The following is a 16,459-nucleotide window of genomic DNA, read 5'->3' as shown; positions in this document are numbered from 1 at the left end:
GAAATTTGGGAGCGTATCTAACACCAGTAGCAGTAGCCTATTTTCTTGTTTTCCTTGTTGTCATCATTAATAATTAGAGACAGTTAAGAATTGCCTTTCTGTATTTGAATTCCAGCTAACATCCTGAGGATCACCTTAGGAGAGTAGTGCATTGCAGTCTTTTGCCGAAGTAAGCATAGGCAGTGTTTTATTATAAAAGTCGAAAACTTAGTTTATTAGTAAAAATTGCAATTAGCTACACAGAAAAACAACCAGAAAAGGCATTTCCAGGCTAGTCCTTCTTTCTCACCAATAATTAGCAGCACAGAGTAATATCTACTTATGACTGATGGTTGCCTAGTAGCCACATTCAAGTTTAAGGTCTTTGCAAGCCAGCCTTCTCTGTTATGAGCCACAATGCCTTGCATTCTGCTCAAAATGCCTCTTAGTTTTGCTAATGGACAAAAGTTGCCACAGTGTACATTTTCATATAGACAGAATATTTTCCTTACTGTAATTCTACAATATCATGGTCACTGCTGGCTTCAATGGTAAAGGTAGAGACATACAAGAAAGAGAAAAACTATAAAAGGAAAACAACTTCCCCAACTCCCCATTAAGTCACCTATCAAATAATAGCAGTCATCATATTGCATAGCATTTTACTGTACATCAATAATGCAGCCATCTGATTAATATATTGCTAGTGCTGTATTTGCCATGCACCTTAGAAAAATTAAAGGACAAACAAGCAAACAAGACTGCCGTCTTTGGCAATGTGCCTATTGAATATCTCCATGCTTATTGAATATTATTGAAAAAAAGAGGACAGTGGCCATTGCTCAAAGGATTTGTTTCAGGAGGGACCAACCCAGTGACGCAGGAACTCTCCATCTCCATTCTTCAGAACAAAGCAAACGGTTAATGAAATGATATTTGTCAAGGTTAATTAGCTCCATTTCCCTTCCATGTAGGTAAGAGTCAGGTCTGGGACTACCACAACTTTAGGTGGCATCTAAACACAGGAGAGAAGCCTCTTTTCCGTGCCAGGGCACAGCGTGCAGCCACAGAGCACGACGAGCTGCAGGTTTACAGGCTGGATTTAGAAATCAGACTTCCTGAAACTGAATCCCTATTCAGCTCCTGATGAAGCACAGAACCTCAGTAAGTTACTCAACCTCTCTGTGCTTCAGGGTCCTCAGCTGCAGTGCACATGTACGCACTCATAACCACTTCACAGGGTTATTGTGAAGATTACATGAGCTAGGGCATATACAAAAGCCTACCACATGCAAAGAGCTCAAGAAATTTGGCTATTATTATTATTATTACCAGTACTGGGCCTTCAGTGCACATAGCCTACAGGTAAAACGTCGTCCTACACAGGGGGCCCAGAGAGAACCAAGGCTGAGATGTATCCAGTGTGACAGTTGGGGGTGCCCCTCCCTTAAGTTTCTACATGCATTCACTGATAGGAATCACTTGGAGAAAGAAGGGCCTGGCCCAAAGAGCCAGGAGCAGAAAAAGAATTAGAGGAAACAGTAATTCTAGATAGAGATGGTGGTTATTATTTGAGACTATGCCAACTTAGCTGTTCTAGTGGAGTGGAAAAAATAAAAAGCCTCCTTTATTAGCTTCTGGAGTAATTGAGAACCCAGGTAACAGTTATACTGGGGATGCTCCTTGTCCTTGATGTGAACAGAAGGCAGAGGTGGCACCAATGTATGGGGTGAATCAGCAGAGATCGGTCCCTCAGCAGGTGAGGCAGCTGCATGCAGAGCAGTGCTGCACAGCTGTCAAAAGAGCAGCTGCCGGATCCAGGGTCAGCTAACAGTGAGGTCAGCAGAGCCTCAGGGGGACCCGCGCCGAGGTGGTGGAAGGAGTCCAAACAGAACAGTCAAGTTGGTGGCACAACCCAGAGTGGCAGAAATCCACCCTGAGCAGGAGTGGCCAGGATGAGTGCAGGTACTTGTAGAACACCTTCTGCATGAGCCCCCAAACCCTCAGGAGAGTGGGTTCCCCTAGGGGACGTCATAATTTGAGCATGAATGCTAATAGGCCTTCACTATGTTCTCCGGCTGGTCAACCCTGGGACCGCTGGCTTTCATTTATGTCCTGTTGGCCACCTTTCTCAGGAAAGCTTGCATTCATTTTTTGTGGCAGCTGTATTAATTCAGAGTATGGAGGCTGGCTTCACAAGTTGGAGTACAGATTTTTCTGGTGATAACTAAGGCGCAAAACACAGGAGTGGGGGAGTTTCTTCCCTCTGAATCCCTGAAGCCAGGTCGTAGTGATACCATGGTTTCAGACGTGGCTGTGGCAGGTGAGCTGAAAACAAAGTTCTGTGTCCCTGTTGGGACAGGAGAATGTTGGGGGTGGTGGAGGGGTGAGAAACACACTCAGTGGATTTCTTGTCCAATTTCTAACATTTTTCCTTAGGTACAATATAGTTAAAATGAATAACTTAAATTGCAGATGAAGGGAAGTTATCAGAAAATCATGACTATATCATATACGATTTTAAGTTTACAAACTTAGGTGTGCAAGAAATATCATTTTTAGAATTTTTTTTAAACCCCAACAAAACTCAGACTCTGAGCCCCCCATCCCACCAGACTAAGCAGAAAACTCAGCCTTAGTCCTTCTTGAAGTTCCCCATCCTCCTGCTCCTCACCCTGTCTCCTCCCCTGGATTGAGCAAAGGTTAAGCATCTTCCAAGAGAAACAAGGCATTAGGGAGGCCCTTCTGGTCAAGACTCATCAGTCCCCACTGTCTACCTTGGAGACGTGTGTGGTCCCTTCAGCCTCTGCAGCTTCGCTGTGGCAGCAGTGCCACCCAGGGGTCAGGAAATCTTGGAAGAGGGTAGGAGCCTCCAGAGTGGGCATTGAACCTTCTCAGGGGCCCCAGTCGGACCTTCCCATGGCAACTGTCCTTTCCAAAGAGTAGAGTTACAAAGCAAGACAGGGAACTCCACTCTTAAAGCACAAAAGCCCCACTACTATTCCCCATGGTGGGAACAACATTTCTCCCTCCTCTGGCTGCCCTTAGAAGTTTTAAAATAAAATATAAAATACATAGATAGAAAAAACATATAGAATAAAATACCCTGAATCCCAAAATCCCTGAGTCTAACTTCCTGCTTGAAGGGGAGTGAGTGGTGGGGAATACACGGAGAAAATCATAAATTAACATGTCAAAAAGTATTCTGCCATGAGTAAAAACCTATGGTGACAATTTAGTTATTTATTTATCAAGCCCTTAGAGCTTAGTATGAGCCAGCAACTGTTTTAAGCACTTTACAAATATTAACTTAGTCAATCCTCAGAACATTCCTATATATTATCTTCTTTACAGTGAAGAAATAGGGACACTGATTAATGTGTCTGAGTTCACAAAGCAAACGGGTGGCAGAGTCAATGGTGAAAGCCAGGCCTTAGACGCTGCTTTTGCCCACTGCTACGTGCTCCTTCTGGAAGGCAGAGATGGGCCTGCCGAGCATTACATTGCTTTGCTCCATTGCTACTTTCTTCTCCTGTCCTCTTGCGCTGAGTCACCTAAGCTCCCTCTATTTGATCCACGATGTGCTGGGCCAGGTTTCTGTTCTGAAATCTGGACCTTACACTGGACTCATATCCTCTCATCTTGTTCCATCATTTGCTCTTTGCTCCATGCTCTGTTCTTACATTTTCATTGTTCTCCTTGACCCTTGAACTTTAGGAACGATTTGATTCTCCTGGCTTCCGCCCTCAGAACCCTCTGACTTTTCCTCTTTGGAGACTCAAGAGTATATCCTCTTGACCAAGTTCCAACACCTCAAATCTAACTTTGACATGAGGCCTCCTGGCCCATGACCCATGAACTTGCTCCAGCCTCCCTCAAGGAGGAATCAGTGCGAGGTAAAACTCCAGGACACATTCTTGCCCCCTGAATTCAGGGATAGCAAAATCCTTTCAAAATCACATTTTTTCGCAATATAGGTCATACTTGTATTTTTAAAATACTTAATACTTTGCGGGCCTTTGTTTTTCAAATTTTTATTACAAAATAAGATGATTCTGTTATAGGAAATTAGAAAATAAAGCACTAAGTGTATTGCCTAGTATTTTTACATTAGAACTTATTTCCACATTGTGCATATTTACATATGATACTTGTAATAACTTTGAGGTAAATTGCTTAAAAAACTTAATTACTTTAGGCCAATGACTTTCAAGCATTTTTGACTGCAACCTATAGAAAGAAAAACAAATAATGGTGCAATCCAGAGCATATGTGCTGAAACCAAAGTTTCCTATAAGAAGACTTATTTTTCCTGTGTTTAATATGCTCTGATTTAGTGTACATTATGTTATTCATCTTTTAAATAAACCCACTAATAAGTTATGTTTCAATTTGAAAAATAATACAGTATGCTATTACTGGCTTATTATTTTTTGAAAAAACCCATCTTCACCTTACTCCTTACACACACACACACACACACACACACACACACACTTACATGTACTGCACAGAGAATACATATCTCAAAAATATGCACTAGGAACAGAAAAATGTCTCTCAGAACCTGGCTGTTTTCACAGTTCTGATGACCATGAGGACAGCGTGGGAGCACATGGATTTCCTGTCCCTCAGGTCTAGGGGATCAATTCATCAAATATGGAAAGCTTTGTGTAAGAGTCTATCCTAAAGCAAGTAACACTGGTAGAGTTTGTTTCTTCTGTCTGAATGAGGTAGTAGTGACTGTGGGACATATATTATTTGTCAAAGGAGTGTTAAGTGATACTTGAGGTTTAGAAGGGGAGGCATTTATATGCTGACAAGAAAACAAACTATGGATTTTCTCTAAAGTATATTATTTTCTGGATTTAAGAATCATGTGGATTAAGAATATGGGATTTCTAACTAATAGTTCACTTTACTATACATTCTTTTCTATCTGTGTGATACAAAAATTAATAAATTACTTCATTAAGTTATCACAAGACTTTGGGGAAGGACCTGTGATGCCTATAAGAAGGTTCAAATAATTTCCTTCACATAAATGCATCAAATTTTACTCTTGACAAGGCTGGTCACATATTACCCATTGAATGTTTGTGTCCCCCCCAAATTCATATGTTGAAATCCTAAATCCCAATGTGATAGTATTAGGAGGTAGGACTTTTGGGAGGTGATTATGTCAAGAGGATGGAGCCCTCATGAGTGGGATTGGTGATGTTATAAGAGACACTCCAGAGAGCTCTCTTGTAGCTTCTGCCATCTAAGGACGCAGTGAGAAGATGGCCACCTATAAAGTAGGAAGTGGTCCCTCACCAGATACCAAATCTGGCAGTGCCTTGATCTTGGACTTCCCAGCCTCCAGAACTGAGAGAAATAAATGTTTATAGTTTAAGCTCCCAGTCTATGGTATTTTTGTAACAGCAGACTGAACTGACTATGACAAAGGCCCTTTAAGACAACGTTTTCAGCCTCCAGATTCAGCTCAGGATTTATTTCACTGTGTAAAAAGAGTTTCCATCTGAAAGAAACTCAGCTGGTAACAAGGACCAAAGAGTCAAGAGAACACTTCATCATGATTAGCTGCTGTTTAAAGAACCAGTCTGGAGGAGGCTAAGCACTCCATGGACACAGGGCTAGCTGTTGTTGGAAAGAAGGAACAGTTCACTACTTTCAATAAACTTGGGACTTCATTCGGTATCTTCCCAAGCCCAGAGTATAAAATAGTAAGACAAGGATAAAAGCCAAGAAATAAAAGGTACACAAAAAGTGGTGATGGAAAGGAGGCTGAGAGCAATGTTTTTGCTTCAGAAGGGAGAGTTAATATGAAATTGAAAAGAAAAGAGGAAGTAAAATGCTCCCCATCAAGTAAGTAACAATAAACAAATTCACCAGTTCTGTTAGGGGCAGATCATTTCACAGTTATGGCATTTCTAAATGTTCTAATTTCATCAAAACTCTACGTCTGACATTGCCTAGCACATTACTTAAATTATTTATGGAATTCATTGCAGAGATACATAATCTGCCTCATCTGGAGTCAGTCACTCTTCTCTTTCAAACATTCATTCAAAACTCACCCACAAGATAAAGGTCATTCCAATGGTTATCTGTAATTACAATAGTACTTATTAAATGAACAGGTTATTTTTGCACCTGATCACACAGACAAATCCAACTTGATTCACCCCTGCACCTGTCCAGGTGGACATGGCTGTAGAAAATCGCACACCTGTGCAGGCAGAAACTGAATTAATAACCACAGTTTAAGGTGAGCCCTTAATGTGTCCAGAAATCCTGCTAAACTTTCCTACTCCACCTACTTTCCTACTCTGCTAGATGATAATCCACACCTTTCTTCTCCTGATACCTCACAGACCTTCTGTTCTATCCTCACTTTCTTTTTCTGAGATAAATGCCCAATGGCATAATTGCTGGTTCATATGGTAGTTTCATGTTTAATTTTTAGGAAACTGACAAACTGTTATCCAGAGTGGCTATAGCATTCTACATTTCCACCAGCAACATATGTATGATCCAGTTTCTCTGCATTCATGCCAGCATTTGGTGTTTTCACTATGTTCTGTATTAGCCATTCTAATCGTATATCTCACTGGAATTTTAATTTGCATTTCCCTAATGACTAATGATGTTGAAACCTTTCCACATGCTTACTTGTCTCCTGTACATTAACTTGATTTCTGTATATTAACCTTGTATATGCTCTTCATTGAAATGTCTGTTATGTCTTTTGCCTATTTTTGATTAGGTTGTTTGTTACTCTACTGTTGAGTTTTAATAATTCTTTATATATTCTAGATACTACTTTTATTACAGGTACATTGCGCACATTTTTTCCTGCTCAATAGTTTAGTTTTTCATCCTCTTAACAGTGTCTTTTACAGACCAAAAATTTTAATTTTGGTGAGGTGCAATTTATCATTTTCGTCTTATGAATTATGCCTTGCTATCAATTCTAAGAACTATTTGCCTAGCCCTAGAACCCAAAGATTGTTCTCCTATTTTTTTCTGAAAGGCTTATATTATACTTTTACATTTTTCATTTAAGTCCATAGTCCATTTTTAGTTAATTTTTGCATAAATTTTATATCAAGGTTTAGGTCAAGGTTATTTTTTTTTTTTGATGGCTCCAGAACCATTTGTTGAAAAGGCTATCCTTCCTCCATGGACTTGCTTTTGTTCCTTTGTTAAAAATAAATAAGGCATATTGGTGTGGGTCTATTTCTGGGTTCTCTACATTGATCTGTGTGTCTAACCCTCCACCAATATTACACTGTCTCAATTACTGTAACTACACAGTAAGTCTTAAAATCAAGTAGAGTGATTCCTCTCATTTTAGTCTTCTTTTTCAAGATTCTTTTAGGTAATCCAATACCTGTGCCTTTCAATATGAATTTTAGAATAAACTTATTTATGTCTATAAAAGAACCCTACTGGGATTGTGACAGGAATGGCATTGAGCCTATAAATAAACCTGGGAGGAATTCACAGCTTTATGATGTTGACGCTCCCAATCCATAAACACAGTATGTTCTACATCTTTGATTTCTTTCATCAGAATTTAGTAATTTTCAGCAGAGAGATCTTTTGTATGTTTTGTTAAGTTTATACCTAACTATTTCACTTTATTTGAGGTGGTTGTAAATGGTTTTATGCTTTTAGTTTTGGTTTCCAATTGTTCAATATTAGTATAGAGAAATGCAATAGATGTTTTGTGTGCTTTTCTTGTATTTTGTAATCTTGCAGAATACACTTTTTTGTTGTAAGAGTTTTATTTTTGTTTTTGGTATAGATTACTTGGCATTTTCTATATAGATTATCACATTATCTGCAAGTACCAGCAGTTTTATTTCTTCCTTTCCAATCTTCATGTCTTTTCCTCTTTTTCTTGCCTTATTGCAGTGGCTAGAAGTTCTAGTACTATACTGAATAACAGTGATGTCAATAAATTGATTTTATTATTCTATGCAAAAGCAAAAAGGCTAAGAACAGCCAGAACATTCCTTAAATGCAAGAACAACTTGTAAATATATGTTACAACAAATTTCAAAATTGGTTGAACATATTCATTTCTTGCAATCCAGTAATTCTAGTTCTAGGTATGTACTCCAAAAAAATCACTTGCACTTGTGCTCCTGGAGACATATACAAGAAATTTCACAGCAGCATCCCTCTTCATAACAAAATATTGGATATAATATTCATCTGCAGGAGCATGTTAAATGGTAAATAAAGTGTGTATAATTGCACAATAGAATATTATACATTATTGACAAAGGATAACCTAGAGCTACATGAAACACTGTGGATAAACTTTTGAAACATAACTTTTACAATATCAATGTGTTATAAAAGACAATATATAGGATGATATAACTTTTGAAAAGGCAATTAAAGAAAAACTAAACAGTATGTTGTTTCAATATGCATGCATGGGTGGCAAAACAAAGGAAACAACAAACAAGTAAATGATAAACACAACATTCAGAGTACTGAGGGATAGGTAAAGAGATGGAATTAAAGAGGTAAACAGGTAGACTCAAGAGTATTGGTAATATTCTCTTTCTTAAGTTGGGTGGGAAGGACATAAATGTTACTTTTCTTATTCTTTATAATTTAAACACCTTATTTTGTTCATAAAATATATTTCATAATTTTAAAAAAAGATAAGAAATATGCATTCCAAAATCATGACAGTGTCTGTTTCTCAGGAGAGGAAGAGAGAAACAGAACCAGAGGTAATGGTTTCAAAGCACTTTAGTCCTAATAATTTACTTCTTTAACAAGAGGGGAAGAAAACATAACAAAATAAGCAAAATATTCAGAGGTTTTCACCCTGAGACTATGCATAGGGGATACAGATTTTGGCTATATTACTGTTTGCAATTTTCCTTTTTTGGGATTTTTTTCAAAATAAACTCTTGTATGCCCATCTCCTTTGTGCTGGGATTATAATGTCATAGATAAATAGACAGAGAGATAACTAAATAGGCAGATTAGGAGGCAGACAGCTAGATAATAAAATAAGAATGTGAAGTGTAACAATATAGATGTTTGGTTTCATCCCCTGAGACACACTGAGAGCAGCAATGTGATGCATCGCAAAACAGCACTTAGCTCTTGGCTGAGTAAGATGACAGATCAACGCTTTCAGTTTATACCATATCTTTATATTGTGTAACATCTTAACACCACTTAAATCACCATGGGATTATTTCTGACAACAAAATTAGCAGAAGGTGAACAGTGAAATACATTTTATTAAAGGGTAAGAAATATCAGTACTGAGATATTTACTAGAAATCAGTAACACTGTACCAAATGTAAGCATTTGATGACTATAAAAACATTTAAGGGCTATACCTACAACACAAACCGACAAATAACTTGAAGTGCAATCGAAATCTGCAAAATTCTAGAAGATATCACTTGAATTCTCAGAGACATAGCAGTCAGAAAGTCTGCTTTCAAAAGCAGAAGAAAGTGACTTGCCCAATGAAAAGATAAAATCTTCAACTAAACAACTACCTGTATAACCCAGAAAGAGAACTAAAATTGATATGTCAAAGAACTTGGGAGAGTGAAATATGGAAATGATCAAAACCAGGAGAAGGAAAAATGCATGAGAAGATAAGAAAATTCAATATGAAAGCTGCGGAAAGATTCATTGAAAATGTCAAATACTTCAAGATGGCCATGCTGTTCCCCTGAAAAGACTTCTTCATCATCAGAAAATTGAGGATTTGTAAATACATGTGCAGCTTATAGAATGCCATTCAAATATATTGTCATTCCTGCTTGTATACTTGAGTATTTGGAGTCTAACTAATTGAGATTAAAAGACTATTCCACAGCCCTAAAGCAAACTTGATCTCAAAGATTAACACAAGCTATAAACCCTGGGATGGCAGGGTCAGTGTCTGGTTCATCATTTTTATCTCCCCAGCACTTATTATAGTATTTTGTTCATAATAGGTACTCAAAAATTGGTGACAATAATACCAGCCCTGCTAGAGAAAATAGGTATTTTCTACCATCCTAATAATCAAATATGCTCTAAAGTAAATTAAATATTTTTTGACAGTGAGATGATAGGCAACACCAGATTAACCATATCACTACACTTTGAGAGAGCAGCCTAGATATGGCATTGCAAATACTTCTTGTGTTCAGTGAATGAAAACTTCATTGTCAGAGAGTCAGTATCAAATAATAAGAGAAGCTCCACACTAAGAGAATCAGATAACCCACCCTACCTCTTAGACTATTTCATTGTGAGGTCTTCAACACCACTTTACCTCCCTGGCCCTCAGTTTCTCCATCCAGAAGATGAGGGTATGAAACTAGATTATTCACTGCGATTTCTTTCAACTCTTTCATATAGTCTCTGATGTGAATCCACAAATAACAGTAAATATAACCTATGATATTCTTAGACTGCACTTTATTTAAAATAGCCTTCCTTCCCAAGTATGGTTAAAAAAAAATAAAAGCAGAATTACAATTTTCCAGAGGAGCCAGTGGGGCTTTCCTAACTAGGTAGCAATGTACCGCAAACACCAGCAGAGCCATAGAACTCGGTAGAAGCAAAATTGCTCCCTCCCAAATTAGTGAGCATGAAAAGGCCCACTAGGGAATAATGGGGTCCAGACATGCGGAACAGGATCGAGGCAGAACTGATGCTGGTGTAAACACACCTACTGCGCTGCCAGTCTTATAGGAGTATAGCACATACAGTTATGTACAGTACCTAATACTTGATAATGATAATAAACGACTATGTTATTGGCTTATGTATTTACTACACTATACTGTTTATCATTATTGTAGTGTGCACTCTATTTATTAAAAAATAAAGTTTACTGTAAAACACTATGCTGTGTTACACCATCAGCAGCCTCACACATCTCATGTTTACCACGTCTCTTGATTGCTTCATTATCTCTTGTGCTTGATTTAATCTCATGTTATTTTGTTCATCATGGCGCTAAGTGTACAAAATCCACTGCTATCATTGCCAGTAAGAGGCAACGTCAAATGATTGACCTGAAAACAAAATTAAAAGTGATTAAGGACTACGAAGGTGGAAAATCAGTGATGGTTATTGCTCAGCAGTCAGGCATGTCCCAGTCCTCCATAGCTACAATCTTGAAGAACAAGAACAAAGTGACAGATGCTGTTAAAGGATCTGTGGCATTGAAGGCAATCGGATGAGCACAAATTTGAGAAGGGCCTATATCAGACATGGAGAAACATCTAATGATCTGGATTGAAGATTAGACACAGAAGCATATCCCTCTCAGTACCATGATGATCACAACTGAAGTAAAAAGTTTCTTTGTGATGTTGAAAGAAAAGGCTGGACCTGACTAAAGTGTTGAATTTACTGCTAGCTCTGGGTGGTTTGAATGGTTCAAGGTTATTATTCATTATATAACATAAAAGTGAGTGATGAATCTGCGAGTGCTGATGTGAAGGCAACTGAAAAATTTTTGGAAACTCTAGATAAGCTGATTGTATAGGAAAATTACTTGCAAGAGCAAATATTCAATATGGATGAAAAATCCCTATTCTGGGTATGGATGCCTGAAAAGACTTTCATCCATAAGGAGACCAAGTCAATGCCAGGTTTCAAGGCTGTTAAGAACAGGATAACAGTCTTGCTTGGGAGCCATGTTGCAAGCTACAAATTGAAACCCTCCGTGATCTGGCACAGTAAGAATCCCAGGGCCTTCAGGCATATCAGCAAGCACTCACTGCCAGTATACTCCAGGAGCAATAAGTCATGGATGACCCAGCTCCTCTCCCAAGATGCCCTCCTGAATTGCAATGCCAGCAAAATGAAGAAGTACTGTTTGGAGAATAATATGCCTTTCAAGATTTTGCTTATTATTGATAATGCTCTTGTGCACATCCTCCTGTTCTTGGTCATCTTCATTCCAGTATCAATGTGGTGTTCTCCTTCCAAACACCACCTCTCTGAGCCAACCTATACATTAAGGAGTTACCCTTTAAGGCTAAGTGCCTAAGGAGGACCTTTGCCCATCTATTGCTACAACTGAGGAAGACAGTAGCAATTCTGGAAGGATTACAACATCTATGACTGCATCAAGAACCTTGCTTGGTCTTGAGGTGATGTACCAGGAGTGTATGAATGGCAACTGGAAGAAGGCATGCAAGAGGTTTGTCCATGACTTCAAATGATTTGCCAAGGATAAGGAGGTCACAAAAATCCACAAGGCTGTGGTTGCGATGGCAAACAACTCTTACCTGGGTGTGGATGAACATGACATTGAGGAGCTCCTAGAGGTGGTTCCTGAGGAACTGACTAATGAGTTGCTGGAACTGGAACAGGAATGCATAGCTGAGGATGAGGTCTTTTGTCATTTTTTTATTTCTGAAAAGAGTGACACATCCTCAAGAAGAGCCTCAGGCAGATTCTTCGGTAGGTATTCCAGAAGAAGACATTGTTTTCATAGGATGACAGTTCTATGTATGTTATTGCCCCTGAAGACCTTCCAGCGGGACAAGATGTGGAGGTGGAAGACAGTGACATTCATGATCCTGACCCTGTGTAGGCCTAGCCAATGTGTGTGTTTGTGTCTTAGCTTTTAATAAGAAAGTTTAAAAAGTAAAAAAATAAAAACAATAAAACAAAATTTCAAATAGAAAAATGCTTATAGAATAAGGATATACAGAAAGTATTTTTGTACAGCTGTAAAAATGTTTGTTTTAAAATAGTGTTATTCCAAAAGAGTCAAATTTTTTTAAAAAATTGAAAAGCTTATAAAATTACAGTAAGCTAAGCTTAATTTATTGTTGAAGAATTTTTTTATATAAATTTACTGTAACCTAAGTGTACAGTGTTTATAGTCTGCAGTAGTGTATAGTGATGTCTTAGGTCTTCACATTCACTCATCACTCACTGACTCACCCAGAGCAAATTCCAGTTCTGCAAGCTCCATTCATGGCAAGTGCCTTATATAGGTGGATGTTTTTATCTTTTTTTCTATATTTTTACTGTAACTTTTCTATGTTTAAATACACAAATACTTACCATTGTGTTAAATTACCTACAGTACTCAGTACAGTAACATGCCATACAGGCTTCTACCCTAGGAACAATAGGCTATATCACAAGCCTACGTGAGTAGTAGGCTGTACCATCTAGGTCTGTGCAAGCTGTCTCTGTGATGTTCCCACAAAGATGAAATTACCTATCGACGTATGTCTCAGAATGCATCCCCACTGTTAAGCGATGTATAACTGTAGTACATGCATGACAAACCCCAAATGAAAAACAATCCTATATGATTTCTTGGCACAGAATTTACACCATGGAAAAAAAGAATCTTCTGGCATTAAACAATCCATTTCTGTGAAATTCAAAGTCCTGTATTGCAAATAAAGACTCTCTAGAGCCCAGACTTATTTTTTGACTTTGATCTTAAACTTTTCCTCTTATATCTCTGATTAGGGCTTAATGAGTAAGCTAAGTTAATGAAGCATGATGTCCCATTAAATACATCAACTGACAACAATTAATTCCTCAGAGCATGTTCTCTGTTGATTGATTATATTTTTTCAGTGTAGTAAAATTTAAGTGATGTAAATCTCTTAGAAAATAGGAGCTTCAAACTCTGATCAGGTGAGTAGGGAGGATGTTCCAATACAGTTTAATTCAAAGAAAATGATTATTTTCTATCCATGAACTTTGTCCATCAGTTCAAAGAATGAGCCTGTTGATCTGTGAACAAATTAATGAAAACTTCACAAAAACAAGTTATCAGTCAATGAAAAATTGTTGCCTGTCATTGAAAGCCTCAGGTAGGAGCTCCCAGATTGTGTAGAGCACTTCTCTGTAGTTATATTAGATCTAAGTACATCATTGTACTACGTATAGATAAGAAGTAGCATGAAGATTAGAGGTTTAGAAAGCAAGCCCAGAAATGTATAGAAAATACAAGTACCTTTGGATTTAAGGAAATCCCCAAATCCCTTTATTCATTTTTGGTAAAAGCCCAAGTTGTCCCAAAGCACCTGTTACAGGAAGCCTGCAGACTTTCTCAGAAATCACCTCAGTGATAAATGGGCTGTCACAGAGTCTTCTTAAGTGATCCTGATAGAAATAGTGCAGAACTTTTCAGGAGATTAAACTCCATTTAAATCACCTCAGTGAGTGAAATTAACCAACTTGGGAATATCCTAGTTGGAAAAGACCAAACACCTGTTTAAACATAAATAGCTCAATAATGAGAAATAAACAAATGCCAAAAGACCTCAAAGCTATCATTTGTAAAATAGAGGACTAACAATTAAGTTCTCGAACTCATCCTAAAAAAAGTGCTACATACCTCATTGCTGAGTATCACTACGGCCACCTTTAAAGTACTCCCCTTGGGAAGCTAGCACCAACACCAGCACTTAATTCACCCTTCGAAGCAACTTTGGAACTCATTTTCTGGAATGTCCATCAGAGCTGTCATCATATTACCCTTGATGTCCTGAATGTCATCAAAATGTCTTCCTTTCAATATTTCCTTTATCTTTGTGTAAAGAAAGAAGTCATTGGGAGCTAGATCAGGTGAGTAGGGAGCATGTTCCAATACAGTTATTTGTGTACTGGCTAAATCTCCTTCACAGACAGTGCCATGTGAGCTAGTGCATTGTTGTGATGCAAGAGCCATGAATTGGGGAAAAGTTCAGGTCGTTTTCATCTAACTTTTTCATGCAGCCTTTTCAGTACTTCCAAATAGTAAACCTGATTAACTGTTTGTCCAGTTGGTACAAATTAATAATAAATAATCCCTCTGACATCAAAAAAGTTTAGCAACATCATTTTGACTCTTGATTTGGACTGACAGAACTTTTTTGGTCTTGGAGAATTGGCTGACTTCCATTATGCACTTTGATACTTTGTTTCAGGGTCATATTGGAACATCAATGTTTCATCACCAGTGATAAAATGGCCCAAAACCTCATCTTGCCTCTCCAAAAGGTTTTGGCAAACTTCAACTCTCCTTTACTTTGTTCATCGGCGAGCTCCTTCAAGACCATTTTTGCACACACCTTTCTCATGCCAAGATTTTCAGTTAAGATCGTGCTGTTTCTCTATCGATATTTACTTGGCCTGCTATGCTTCTCACAGTCAGCCAATGATTTTGATGCACAATTCAATGAATTTTTGCAATATTTTCACCAGTTCTGTTCATTACTGGTTGCCCTGCCCTCTCTTCATCAGTGACATATTCTTTCCCCTCAGAAAAACGTTTAATCCATTTGTACACTAGGGATATGGCATTATCCCCATAAACTTGGACTAACATATCCCTGATTTCACTTCCACTCTTGCCAAGTTTAACAAGAAATTTAATGTTTGTTCATTGCTCTAATTTAATCTCAGACATTCTTGCGATAGCACACAAGAATACACAACAACAATAATGAACGTCATTCAGCAAGATACTGCCACACGTCCACATGAACACAGCTGTGAGACCCTGATATACCAAGGTTGTGAAACCTTACTGAGCTGTTTGTACAGTGCTGCCAATATAAGCACATGGTGGAAAGTTCACAAACTTAATTGTCAGACCTCATATACCTACAGGTAGAAGAGTCAGAATTTGTAAAGATCATTGAGGGAATTAGGAGTACATAGAGGGAAAACAGTCAATGAATGATAATGAGAAAACTTCCTGGCATTTTGTCCACACTTCTTATGAAAGATGGAAGAATATCCATATATTCATTGACTGAACATAGCAACACAGAGCCTATTTTGTCCTTGGGACATGCACTTGTAGGGTCTTTCTGAGAACAGAATAACCTTTCTTGGTTCTTATATATTACTAAACAGTTGAGAGTCCTTTATAAAAACATAAAAAAATTGTGTGTTCAGTGAAGTAGATGTTAAATTTTTCAGGCTGATCAAAGAGGCATCCTTGAATCCTGTTCATTTAACCAGTCAATGAATATAAGCAGCATTTATTAACCGCAGTTGGCTGTTGTCAATGGTAGATTTTTTGGTTGTTTGTTTTTATGGTGCCTAAACCAGGACATAAAAGCAAATGATGAGTGACGGTCATTTTATATATTCAAGTAAATTATTCAACAAACTCATTAATTGAATCAAGCCCTCCACATCCCATCCATAACCTTGAAGTTAGTATAAAAGTTTTTCACAACTACCCAAGTGAAAAATAATAAACTTATGGAGGTCAAAAACATACCTTGGCTCTTCTGTAGCTATGTGAGATACGATTGTTAAATCCTGACAATAGATGAAAGCAAAATATTCCCAATTAAAATGAGTAAAATTCACTGGCTAGCCCAGCCACTGAAATTCATAGGCACCTGCTCATTTCAAGGGCCTCAACTTGTTAGTGGATTTCTCTCATTATTCAAGATGCCTCCCATTGCATTCTAGCTCACGATGCATTGGCAATTTCTATCACTG

At 37.9% G+C, this 16,459-nt stretch overlaps 1 long non-coding RNA gene across 1 annotated transcript in view; it reads right to left on the bottom strand.

The window, feature by feature from the left end:
• Positions 1-16,164, bottom strand: part of LOC141568522 (uncharacterized) — a 77,080-nt gene extending 60,916 nt beyond the window's left edge. The window contains exon 1 of the long non-coding RNA XR_012491677.1: positions 14,355-16,164. This is a non-coding gene — a long non-coding RNA (uncharacterized LOC141568522). The remainder of the gene's footprint in view (positions 1-14,354) is intronic.
• Positions 16,165-16,459: the final 295 nt, after the last annotated feature.

The sequence above is a fragment of the Rhinolophus sinicus genome, linkage group LG14, assembly GCF_036562045.2.
Source record: "Rhinolophus sinicus isolate RSC01 linkage group LG14, ASM3656204v1, whole genome shotgun sequence".
Lineage (NCBI taxonomy): Eukaryota > Metazoa > Chordata > Mammalia > Chiroptera > Rhinolophidae > Rhinolophus > Rhinolophus sinicus.
This window is presented reverse-complemented; position numbering and strand designations above follow the sequence as displayed.